Here is an 11,526-nt window from a genome sequence, read left to right as displayed (position 1 = left end):
GATAGTCTTTCATAAATAAATGAATAAATAAATAAATAAATAAATAAATAAATAGAAGAGCCACATGTAGGTGTCAGGGGAATTGGTATCAGGTGTGGAGATTTGATTCTGAGAAAGGTGAAGCAGTGAATATCATCCAAACACATTCTACAGGAATCTCTCATATTATTTAAATTTGGGGAACTTCTCTAGTAAATATGTCCTGAGAGGGAAATAGCATGAGAGAGAGTGGGACGTCTTGCTAAGAGACTGAACGGTTGTGCTGTTGACCAGCCGGGATCAAATTTAAAATGGGTGATGTTGAAAAGGCAAGAAGATTTTTGTTCAGAAGTGTGCCCAGTGCCACACTGTGGAAAAGAGAGGCAAGCATAAGACTGGACCAAATCTCCATGGTCTGTTTGGGCAGAAGACAGGTCAGGTGCTGGATTCTCTTACACAGAGGCCAACAAGAGCAAAGGAATCACCTGGGGAGAGGATACCCTGATGGAGTATTTAGAGAATCCCAAAAAGTACACCCTTGGGACAAAATTGATCTTCACTGGAATTAAGAAGAAGGGAGAAAAAGCAGACCTAATAGCTTATCTTAAAAGGCTACTAATGTGTAATTTCACTGCCTTATTTATAACAAAACAAATGTCTCATGACTTTTAATGTGTATCATAATTTAATTCATACACCAAATTCAGATCATGAATGGCTAACAATGTTTTTGTTGGACAGTCCTGATTTAGGTAAAACTGACTGTAGTAACGTGGATATGATCTCTTTTAAAGCAACATTCTGGCTGTATACATGATAACACTACTCTCCCTTCCTCAAGATAAGGTTAGACTTAATTAGTCATAATTCACTTTCCATAAATATGGGGTATAGCCCCAAACCTATTGGATGGTTTTATACTTAGATTTATATAACTGGGTATGCGAATGTGTTTAAACACTGGGAAGACTCTATCACTGTCTCAGAAACAAGAAGACTCGCCTCTGTCTCAGTTTGTGCTCACTGGCCTCTCACAGACAGTGTTAAAACACCAGGAAGCAACTAGTGACACTGCTGTTGTAATTAGAATTCCCTACATCAGTGATGCTGCCTTTTACCACTGACAGGCATTTACTGTGGTTTATGTATGATATCAAATTAAGAGTATTTAACACTTCCTTATGGTCTATCTATATGTTATAATGGTTTTAGGAACAAGCAAGTTAGACCTTTTAAGTTCTCTATGATTTAAGACTAAATTTAATTCAGAATTGTCCTTAAGTACCTATTCAGAAACCCACATAACTGGGATGTTGGTTGATACGTGATGATTGGGAATGGCACTCTTTTCCAATTTACTAGATGGAAAGATGAAAATGAAGGAGATAGTATGTAAATTATCGACAGTAAGATAATTCAATACAATCACAAATCATGATCTTTTGATTGTGCTTTAATAATGGTTGACTAAACTTTAGTTATTTAAACTTTCCCTAATGCAAAGCCATGGTCTAGTGAAGGTCCTAGATGCTCTTACATGATATCTGGGACAACCCAGGCTAGAGCAACACTTCACCCTTAGTTCACAACTCAGGCTAGAGCAGCACTTCACAGTTAGTTCTTGGCCAGAATGTGATATGTAAAGGTGAATTGTTGTACACATGCTGAGTGTTCCTAAAACTTATAGAGAATGGCAGGGAAACAGGTGATAGCGTGTCTTTGGGGATTGAAAAGGTTATGGAAAGGACCTCATTGATGACATCAAACATGTAAAGAATGATTAACTAGGCCTCAGGTCAGACACAGCACTTCTTGACAAATCTTACTTGATAAAAGAAATTGAGGACAATCTGAGGAAATAAGTTTGGAAATTTATTTGGAGTTTGGGACTGTTAGGATTTTTGTTGTTGGATTCATTTTATGTGTGTGTTTGGGGTTGGGAGGGTGTGTGCACATACTTTTGTGCTACACATGTTCAGTGCCCGTGAAGGCTAGCCCAGGGTGTTGGATCCCTTGGGACTGGTGTTATAGCGGGATCTGCAGTGTGGGAGCTAGGAGTCCAGACTGGGTCCTCTGGAAGAGCAGCCAGTTCTCTGATCAGCTGTTTACTTTGTAAATCCTTCAGAGGTTCAGCTTTGTAACAAGATTTGATGAGTCCTAAGCTTTTGTAACAGCTCTCCAGGGACACTAACCAATGTGTAAAGAAAGAAAGCCCTGGGATTTTTTCTTTTATTCTGGAAAAGATAGTGGGGGAATAAGCCATTGACATTAGGCTTAAGATTTTATAACCTTGGGCTTTCGTTATAAATTAAAATGGGCTTTGTTAGTATAACAGGTTATGTGTTGGTCTTACAATTTATAACTCAGAAGTGATGAAGCCTGGATGACTCATCACTTCCTGACAGGCTGTTTACCCCACAAGAGGAAACATTTGTGGGAGCCCAAGTAAAGCACCCCTACTGATGATCAAACTTGGATCTAATTTGTTATTTTTGTACCCATACCTAATACATCATCTAAGGTCTATGTTACACAAATGGGGCCTCCTATGTTTTTAAGCTAACTAGACTCAAGATACCCAGTGTTGTAGAGGGTAAACACTGAGATGCAGTGAGATGAGATGCAGAAAGGGGACACTTACTTTACAAATAAGGAAGCAGGACTCTAACTCATATACTTGTTGTTGGTAGTTTATTGAGGATAGATACTTCAGTGGTATCATAAAGGAAAATTGGATGATTTCTAATCAGTGCCACCTGTATTCAGAATGTTTAGAAAAGCTCTGCCCCACATACCTTCCTGTAATGAATCTTTTAGACATAGGTGTCCATTACCCATGTGTGGCTGTCACACACATGAAATGTACATGGATGACTGCAGTAATGGCTGCTGTATTTATGACATTAATCTAAACCAGCTAGTGTAAGCACTTGCCTTCTGAGAACCTAGATTTAATGCACAAAAATTATAATGCCTTCCTGAACACTGATAGTTCTGTGTCTAAATCTCGTGTTTGCTTTGATCTCACCTTTAAAATTCAGGTAGGTAGAGGTACCATCTGTCTTCTGTTCCAGTTTTACAGATATTCTGTATTTGTTCACTTTAACTACTGGAAAGTGCTGAATAAAGGACATGTCAGAGTACATGGAAAAAAAATAAAAGAAAAAGAGCACTAATCTCCCAGTTTCACATGTGCTCAACTTCCAAGGTAAGGGTTCTCCACAACTATTTGCTTAGCTTAGTTCTTCTCCTAATCTCTGCCTTTTTGTTTTTTGCTTTGTGTTGTTTATATTTTTAATCAGAGTGTTAGCCTGACACCATTTATGAAGAATAAATACTTTCTCCACTGGTAGGCTCTCTGTATAATACTTACAATATTTGACTTGTAATGCATCTTACCTCTCCCTACAGTGCAATTATGTTATCATTTTAGTGTTTAACCTGTTTTCTTCTTGTAGCATAAATTTCTACAGTAATAGATTACATGTTGCTATTTAGTGTGATTTTCATTTGTATTCTTTCACACACACCTAGGCACAAACACAAAGTTTTCAGTGATTGTCATTTTAACTATCACAGACCCTCCAGATTTATCTTATGGTCTTTTCCCATCAGTGATATTTTTTTTTTCTATGCAGTTTCATTTAGTCATGATTTACTGAGATTTAAACCTGCTAAATAAAAACCCCAAAAATAAAGAATTCATAGGTTTAAATCAATTTCATTGTCTTATATTGTTGTAGTTCTGTTTTATTAGCTTTACTTTTGTCTTATTATGCCTCATTTATGAATTGAATTTTATTATGGATATGAGCATTTGTAAAATGCTGTGTAGTAATGGTTTCGTGCTGTTTGCTGAGAATGCATATCTTGAATGACTTCAAATGGAACTCTTGGGGACAAGGACAATGTCTACAGTATTTGTGACCAAGATATTCCAAATACCATGTCTGTTCACAGCTCAGCTCTCTATTTGTGCTCTAGTGTAACCTTCAGAGGCCAACGAAAATAAAAACAGAAGTAAATATGAAGACCTCATACTGCAATTGTCTAAAAATGTAATGAAGCTTTCCAAGCAGGGCTGGCAAGCATGAGTTTAAGGAAGGAGCTCTGTCTTTCTCCAAGTCAATCTTCTTACAAAGACAAATAATCCAGTGGCCAGTTTTGTACAATGATGGCATGATTTTAGAAAGATCCAGGATCTTCCTTGAGAAATAAGATTAGATATGGATCTGTAAACATAAGAACAAAAGAATAGTAAAGTAACAGAGACTATTCATTTTAAACATTTTACTATGAAAAATGTGAAATTGAAGAAAAAAAACTAGATGAGAAAAAAAGGATAAAGTGCAGATATTTGAGAGATTGTAAAAGAAAACAATGACAGAAGTAAGAGGGTGACACCAAGGTCAAATGACACCTTAGAAAAATGGCAAGAGTTCTGGAAACATAGTTGAGTGGGTAGAAAATTGCTTCCCATATCTGGTGGTCTGAGTTGAGACTGCAGATTTCACCATGGAAGAAGACTCCAAGAAATGGAATTTGATTTTCATATGCATGTCTTGCTATATACACACCCACACCCACACTAACACACACACACACACACACACACACACACACACACACACACACACACACATACTGAGATGGCTAAACAGGGTTAAATTGAACAAAATTGAGTCTCCAGAAGTCTATAAAAATTGGTTTAAATGTTTGCTATCTGAAAATACTAGGGTCCTTAAAATCTTTTGGTTTGTTTATACTGAAATATTATCTATTGATATAAGAAAGAACCCACTGTAAAAAATAACAGGTGAAAATATTTTATTAGTCAGGCTGTGTAGATTCCAGTGGGTAATCTTCAACGAAAACACTTAAATTAAGTTATTATTTTACCATTGCAGAAAATTGTCCGAAATTAATGTAACAGATTCTTTAAGTAATTCACTTTTTTTGAGAGGTAAGAAGAATACATCTATCTTCACAATAAGCACTAGAAAATATTTGTCTCATTGATTACCTGTTTCCACAGTGTCTGTTCCACATTTACCCCAGCACATCCTTCCGGCAGAACAAATTATATGGTAAAGGCTTTGTAGGTAGCTTTGTGTCCCAGTCTGTCAACTGAAAATCTTGCCTAGTAATAGGAGATGTCCACTTCAGGCTCTGTGTCTGCCATTACTAGGAGTCTTAGGGTCAATTTAGGATTCCTGGGAGTTTTTATTGTACTAGGCTTCCTTGTTACCCCAAATTGTATCTCAATTTCAATTGTCTAGTCCAGTAATGTCTTCCTTTACCCCGCCAATGATACTTCCTGTTTCTGTCTCCATGATCCCCAAGATTATCCACAATATCTATTCTATTTCTTCTTCCCAGAGAGACCCATGCATCTCCAACCAAAACTTTCCTTGTTAGTAAGCCTTTATGAGTCTTCAGGTTGTGTGGGACTTTGTTCCCGGCTGGGTGCCGGAGGTCCCACAGGGATCTCTGCTCAGGTACAGGAGTGGCTTGTGCAGCATTCTCTGCTGGGTCCGGCTGGGCGAAGTAAATAAAAATGATACTTAATAATATTTTGCTTTACTCATAAGTTGTTGCCTAACCCAATTTTCTTGAAAGGGTCTTCATATAACAACTGTTGAAAACAGATGCAGAAACCCCTATTCAATCCCTAGCCAGAGTTTAGGGAATCCTGTTGAAGAGGAGGAAGAATTGTAGGAGCCAGTAGGCTCAAGGACAGCCCAAGAAAACCCAGAGAATCAACTAATATGTACCCATAAGGTTCACTGAGACTAAACCAACAATTAGGAAGCCTGCATGTGTCTAACCTAGACACTCAACATACAGGTTAAAGTTATGTAGTTTTCTGGGTTTTGTAAAACTCATAAAACAGAGGGAGTAAGTTATGTTGCTAAGGCTTTTTCCTGAGATTGGTACTGGCACTTCCCTACTGAGTTACCTAATTAAGCCCAATTGCCAGGCTCAATAGGAGGAGAGGTACCTGTTTTTATTGAAACTTCATAAGTGACCACTTATTGCTGAAAGAAAATTGTAAAAGATCTAAAATACATATATATCGGGAATATGAACACTCAGAAAATATGCAAAAGATTTCAGGAGGTACTAAAAATAATAGAAGGAGCCATCTTTAGATCAAAGAATAAATTAAAAAGCAAAACCTTTCTCAATAGCTCTCCAATTATTGTACATATTGCAGATCCGGTTAGAAATGATGATCGATAAGCAATGTGAATATTAAAACAACAATAAAATAAAATTTCTTAAATTTCATTTCAGAATTATGTGCTAAAGAAGCTAGAAATACCTGTAGAGGCATAGTTGCAAGAAGGGAGGCCAGAGATATTAAATGAAGATTTAAAACAGTTTAACTTCAGAAAATGTAAAGTAAATCCTTTTTATATGGAGGTCAAAAATAGAAATGCAGAGAAGGAAAGGTATGAATTGGAATGGTGGGGTGTGATGAGGTAGGAGGTTAAGTGAGGGTAATAAGACCAATAGTATCTGGAGTATTTAAAAACCAAAGTAGAAACCTACTACTTTATTAGCTTATAAAAATATGATTAAGAACAAAAATAAACTTTTATTTAAGCCATCAGCATACATGAAAGATTAATGTCCTCAGAGATCATAGATTACTATACCAAATTCACTCCAGTGTTACACCATTTGTCAAGATTTTACCATGTGCATGCTATGCATATTATAGGTATATTCTTTTTCTTTTTCTTTTTTACTATAAAATAGAGTTTATTCAGGTCATGGGGGGGGTTAAGAGGGAAGCAGATAGAGGCAGAGAAAGAGAGAGAAGAGAGGAATAGAGGAGTAGAGAAGTAGAGGCCATCTATGAGCACATGGAGAGAGGGGAAAGGGAAAGGAAAGAGGAGGGGTAAGGGCAGGAGCACAAGAAAGAGAGCAAGAGAACTCAAGAGCAACAGAGCTATAGGTATTTTATAACCATAATAATCTACTTCCTCATTATAATTGAATCTTAATCCGTGGGATGGGATAAATGCTGTGCATCTATTCAAAAATAAGTTGAGAAAAAGATCACAGGCGTCATGGGGATTCTACTACATATGATTTGCTTGGGAGAATATTTAGCTTATGTATCTTCTCAACCATTTATGTTCATGCTGTAGAATAGTGTAGCTCTCGATTTTGGTCAGTAAAATATATTGGTAGTGAATGATGATCAAAGTGTGACTTCCATATGTGATAAAATAGTGAGAATAAATAATAGTTAGATTCCTGGCCCCAATATCAATGTTGATGCCACCTAATCCACAAATAAAGTAACCATAGGTTGTGGGATAAAAGAACTCTGAAAGCTACATGATTTGGGGTACTGCTGTAAAAACTTGTCTATTTGATATAGAATGCTGATTGGTTTCAGGAACACACAGAAATTGTGGCCATCTGAACAACACTGCATTGGAAGAAGGCAGGAAAGCAGGAAACCAGGATAAAAGAAAGGAAGGAAGGAAGGAAGGAAGGAAGGAAGGAAGGAAGGAAGGAAGGAAGGAAGAAGGAAAGAAGGAAAAAAGAAAAGAAGAAATGCAGGCAGGAAGGAAATCAGGCAGGAAGAAAGGAAGGAAAAAAGGAAGGAAGAAAGGGAGGAAGGGTAGGAGGGATGGAGGAAGGAAATAAAAGATTCACATTAGTACAGAAAGTACATTAAGAATTCTGAAAAAGGTTGACGAGCCTGCCAGGGGATTGGAAACAGATAGCAGAATGTAAATAAGGGATTTCCAGAAATTATGTACAAGTATAAAATTATTGAAATTTAACATATCTAAAATAATAATTGCAAATATTTGGAAGCTGTTATTGATAAAGCATTCTTTATATATAAAAATGGAAAATCATTAGAACCATATTGAAACATATTTTAGTACAATTGATAGAAACAAAAGCCAAGCAAGAAAAAAATAGCACCAATTTACTGTAAAGGAAAAGAAAAGGTTGTCATCAATCACTTTGACATTGCTTTATGCAGAGAAGAATTAAAAGGCATATTAAAATATGCAAGGGGAAGAGGTGAGCAAATAATTTCATATCTATTCTTTTAACATGAAATAAATATTCATAATCACTTAAAGTAATAAAACACAAGTAAAACCTCCCTGAATGATTATATATATCATACTTTCAAAGTCTAAAACATAGTATGAAAATGTGTGTGATGATGTAAGCTAACAGGAATTCTTGCATTTTCCTGGAGAAAACATTAATATGAACTATATAAAATTGTACCTATAAATGATATGGACACTCAGAGTCCTTTACAGCAGTTTGTATTTCAGAACTATACTGTGCAGATGCACCTGCAGACATGTATTAAAAATTTATATAACATAATCTTTAGAAAACTGAGGCAAATCTTTATATTTAACAGAAGACGAAATAAAATTTTTAAATGACTTTATTTTACAAAACAAAGATAAATGTACAGATTTTAAACATTTTTTGCTTAAAATTATACATTTTTGTCAGTACTGTTTTTTCAGATATTAAAATAATTTTTACATAAAACTCTGTGAATATATTTTTTTGTCAGTACTTGATTTTTCCAAGGGCTTGACAGTATGCATTGAAAACCTAATAGTTACAATGAGTGTAAAGTACATGCAAAACAAAACGCAACATGGAAATAGTCAAAGTCTTCTTGTTTTGTAAATATATTTTTTTTGTTTTCTTTATTTTTTGGGCTTCATACAGACTGTGAGTTGTTTCTGGGGGAGTGCAAGCCTCTGGGGTTAGCATCCCAACATCAGTGACTGCATATTATGTCTGTTCTTTTGTGACTGGGTTATCTCACTCAGAATGATATTCTTTAGATGCAGGCATTTTCTTAAGAATTTGGTTAAGTCATTGTTTCTGGTGGCTGAGTAGTATTCTATTGTGTAAATGTACCACAATTTTTGTATCCATTCATCTTCTGAAGGACATCTGGGTTCTTTCCAGCTTCTGGTATTATAAATAGAGCTGCTATGAACATTGTGGTGCATATATCTTTGTTGTGTATTAAAGCATCTCTGGGGAATATGCCCAGAAGTGGAATAGCTGGGTCTTCAGGTAGTACTATATCCAATTTTCTGAGGTATCGCCAGACTGATTTCCAGAGTGGTTGTATTAGTTTGCAACCCCACCAACAGTGGAGAAGTGTTCCTCTTTCTCCACAGCCTCGCCAGCATCTGCTGTCATCTGAGTTTTGGATCTTGGCCAATCTGACTGGTGTGAGGTGGAATCTCAGGGTTGTTTTGATTTGTATTTCCCTGATGGTTAAGGATGTCAAGCACTTCCTCAGATGTTTCTCGGCCATTTGGTGTTGCTCAACTGAGAACGTTTTGTTTAGCTCTGTAGCCCATTTTTTAACAGGGTTATTTGATTCTCTGGTATCTAGCTATTTGAGTTAGTTGTATACCTTGGATATTAGGCCTCTATCTGATGTGGTGTTGGTAAAGATCTTTTCCCATTCTGTTGGTTGCCTTTTTTGTTTTCTTGACAATTTCCTTAGTCTTACAGAAACTTTGCAATCTCATTAAGTCCCATTTGTTAATCTTTGACCTTAGAGCTTGAGCCATTGGTGTTTTGTTCAGGAAATTTTCTCCTGTGCCTATGTTTTTTAAGGTTTTTCCTACTTTCTCATCTAATAATTTCAGTGTGTCTGGTTTAATGTGGAGATCTTTGATCCACTTACACTTGAGCTTTGTACAAGTAGATAAGAAAGTGTCTATTTTAATTCTTTTGCATGCTGAGTGCCAGTTGGACCAGCCCCATTTTTGAATAGGCCGTCCTTTTTCCATTGAATGTTTACGGCACCTTTGTCAAAAATCAGGTGACCATATACATGAGGGCTCATTTCTGGATCTTCTATTCTATTCCATTGATCCACATGCCTATTTCTGTACCAGTACCATGCAGTTTTCAACACAATTGCCTTGTCATATAGCTTGAGGTCAGGAATAGTGATTCCCACAGATGTTTTTTTGTTGTTGAGGATGGATTTCGCTATTCTAGGTCTTTTGTTATTCCATATGAAATTGCACATTGATCTTTCCAATTCCATGAAGAACTGGGTTGGAATTTTGATGGGGATTGCATTGAATCTGTAGATTGCTTTTAGTAGGATGGCCTTTTTTAAGTTGTTGATCTTTCCAATCCATGAGCATGGGAGATCTTTCCATTTTCTGAGATCCTCCTCAATTTCTTTCTTTAGAGGTTTGAAGTTCTTGTCATACAGGTCCTTCACTTGCTTAGTTAGAGTCACACCAAGGTATTTCATAGTTTTTGTGACGATTGTGAAGGGTACGTTTTCCCTAATTTCTTTCTCCACATGTTTGTCCTTTGAGTACAGGAAGGCTACTGATTTGTTTGAGTTAATTTTGTATCCAGCCACTTTGCTGAACTTGTTTATTAGCTGTAGGAGTTCTCTGGTGGAATTTTTGGGGTCACTCAAGTACACTATCATGTCATCGTCAAAGAGTGATGTTTTTATCTCTTCCTTTCTGATTTGTATCCCAATGATCTCCTTTTGCTGTCTAATTGCTCCAGCCAGGACTTCCAGAACTATGTTGAATAGGTAGGGGGAGAGTGGGCAGCCTTGTCGAGTTCCTGATTTTAGTGGGATTGCTTCAAGTTTCTCGCCATTCAGTTTGATGTTGGCTGTTGGTTTGCTGTATATTGCTTTTATTATGTTTAGGTATGCACCTTGGATTCCTGTTCTTTCCAGGACTTTTAACATGAAGGTGTGTTGGATTTTGTCAAATGCTTTCTCAGCATCTAGTGAGATGACCATGTGATTTTGATCTTTGAGTTTGTTTATATGGTGGATTACATTGATGGATTTCCTTATATTAAACCATCCCTGCATCCCAGGGATGAAGCCTACTTGGTCATGATGAATGATCCTTTTAATATGTTCTTGGATTCGGTTTGCAAGTATTTTGTTGAGTATTTTTGCATCAATGTTCATAAGTGAGATTGGTCTGAAGTTCTTTTTCATTGTAGGGTCTTTGTGTGGTTTAGGAATGAGGGTTATTGTAGCCTCAAAAAATGAGGTGGGTAATATTCCATCTGATTCTATCTTTTGGAATAATTTGTAGAGTATTGGTGTTATATCCCCAATAAATATCTGGTAACATTCTGCACTGAACCCGTCTGGACCTGGGCTTTTTTTGGTTGGGAGACTTTTGATGACTTCTTCTATTTCTTTAGGTGTTATAGGGTTATTTAGATGGTTTACTTGGTCCTGGTTTAACTTTGGGATCTTGTATCTGTCTAGGAATTCATCCATTTCCTCCAGATTTTCCAATCTTGTCGAGACTAAATAAATTTTAACAGCTTTGTGTACAAGTCAAAAAGTAGAAAGAAAACATTCACTATTATGAGTTGCTACTCATTCAGCTCAATAAGAAAAAAGGAATAACAATACAGTATGTTTTGTGATTTATGAAAATTAAACTAAAACTCTTAAATTGATACCATATTTTATAGACATAAAGCACACATTTTAATTATACAAAT

At 36.3% G+C, this 11,526-nt stretch overlaps 1 pseudogene across 1 annotated transcript; it reads left to right on the top strand.

The window, feature by feature from the left end:
- The first annotated feature begins 290 nt into the window (after positions 1-290).
- LOC308419606 (cytochrome c, somatic-like) lies at positions 291-651 on the top strand (annotated as a pseudogene). Its single transcript has one exon. The product of its transcript is annotated as a cytochrome c, somatic-like (transcript).
- The last annotated feature ends 10,875 nt before the right edge of the window (positions 652-11,526 follow it).

Source organism: Micromys minutus (genome assembly GCF_963924665.1).
Source record: "Micromys minutus genome assembly, chromosome: 4".
Lineage (NCBI taxonomy): Eukaryota > Metazoa > Chordata > Mammalia > Rodentia > Muridae > Micromys > Micromys minutus.
The sequence above is the reverse complement of the archived record's forward strand: the minus strand, read 5'-3'. Positions and strand labels throughout refer to the sequence as shown.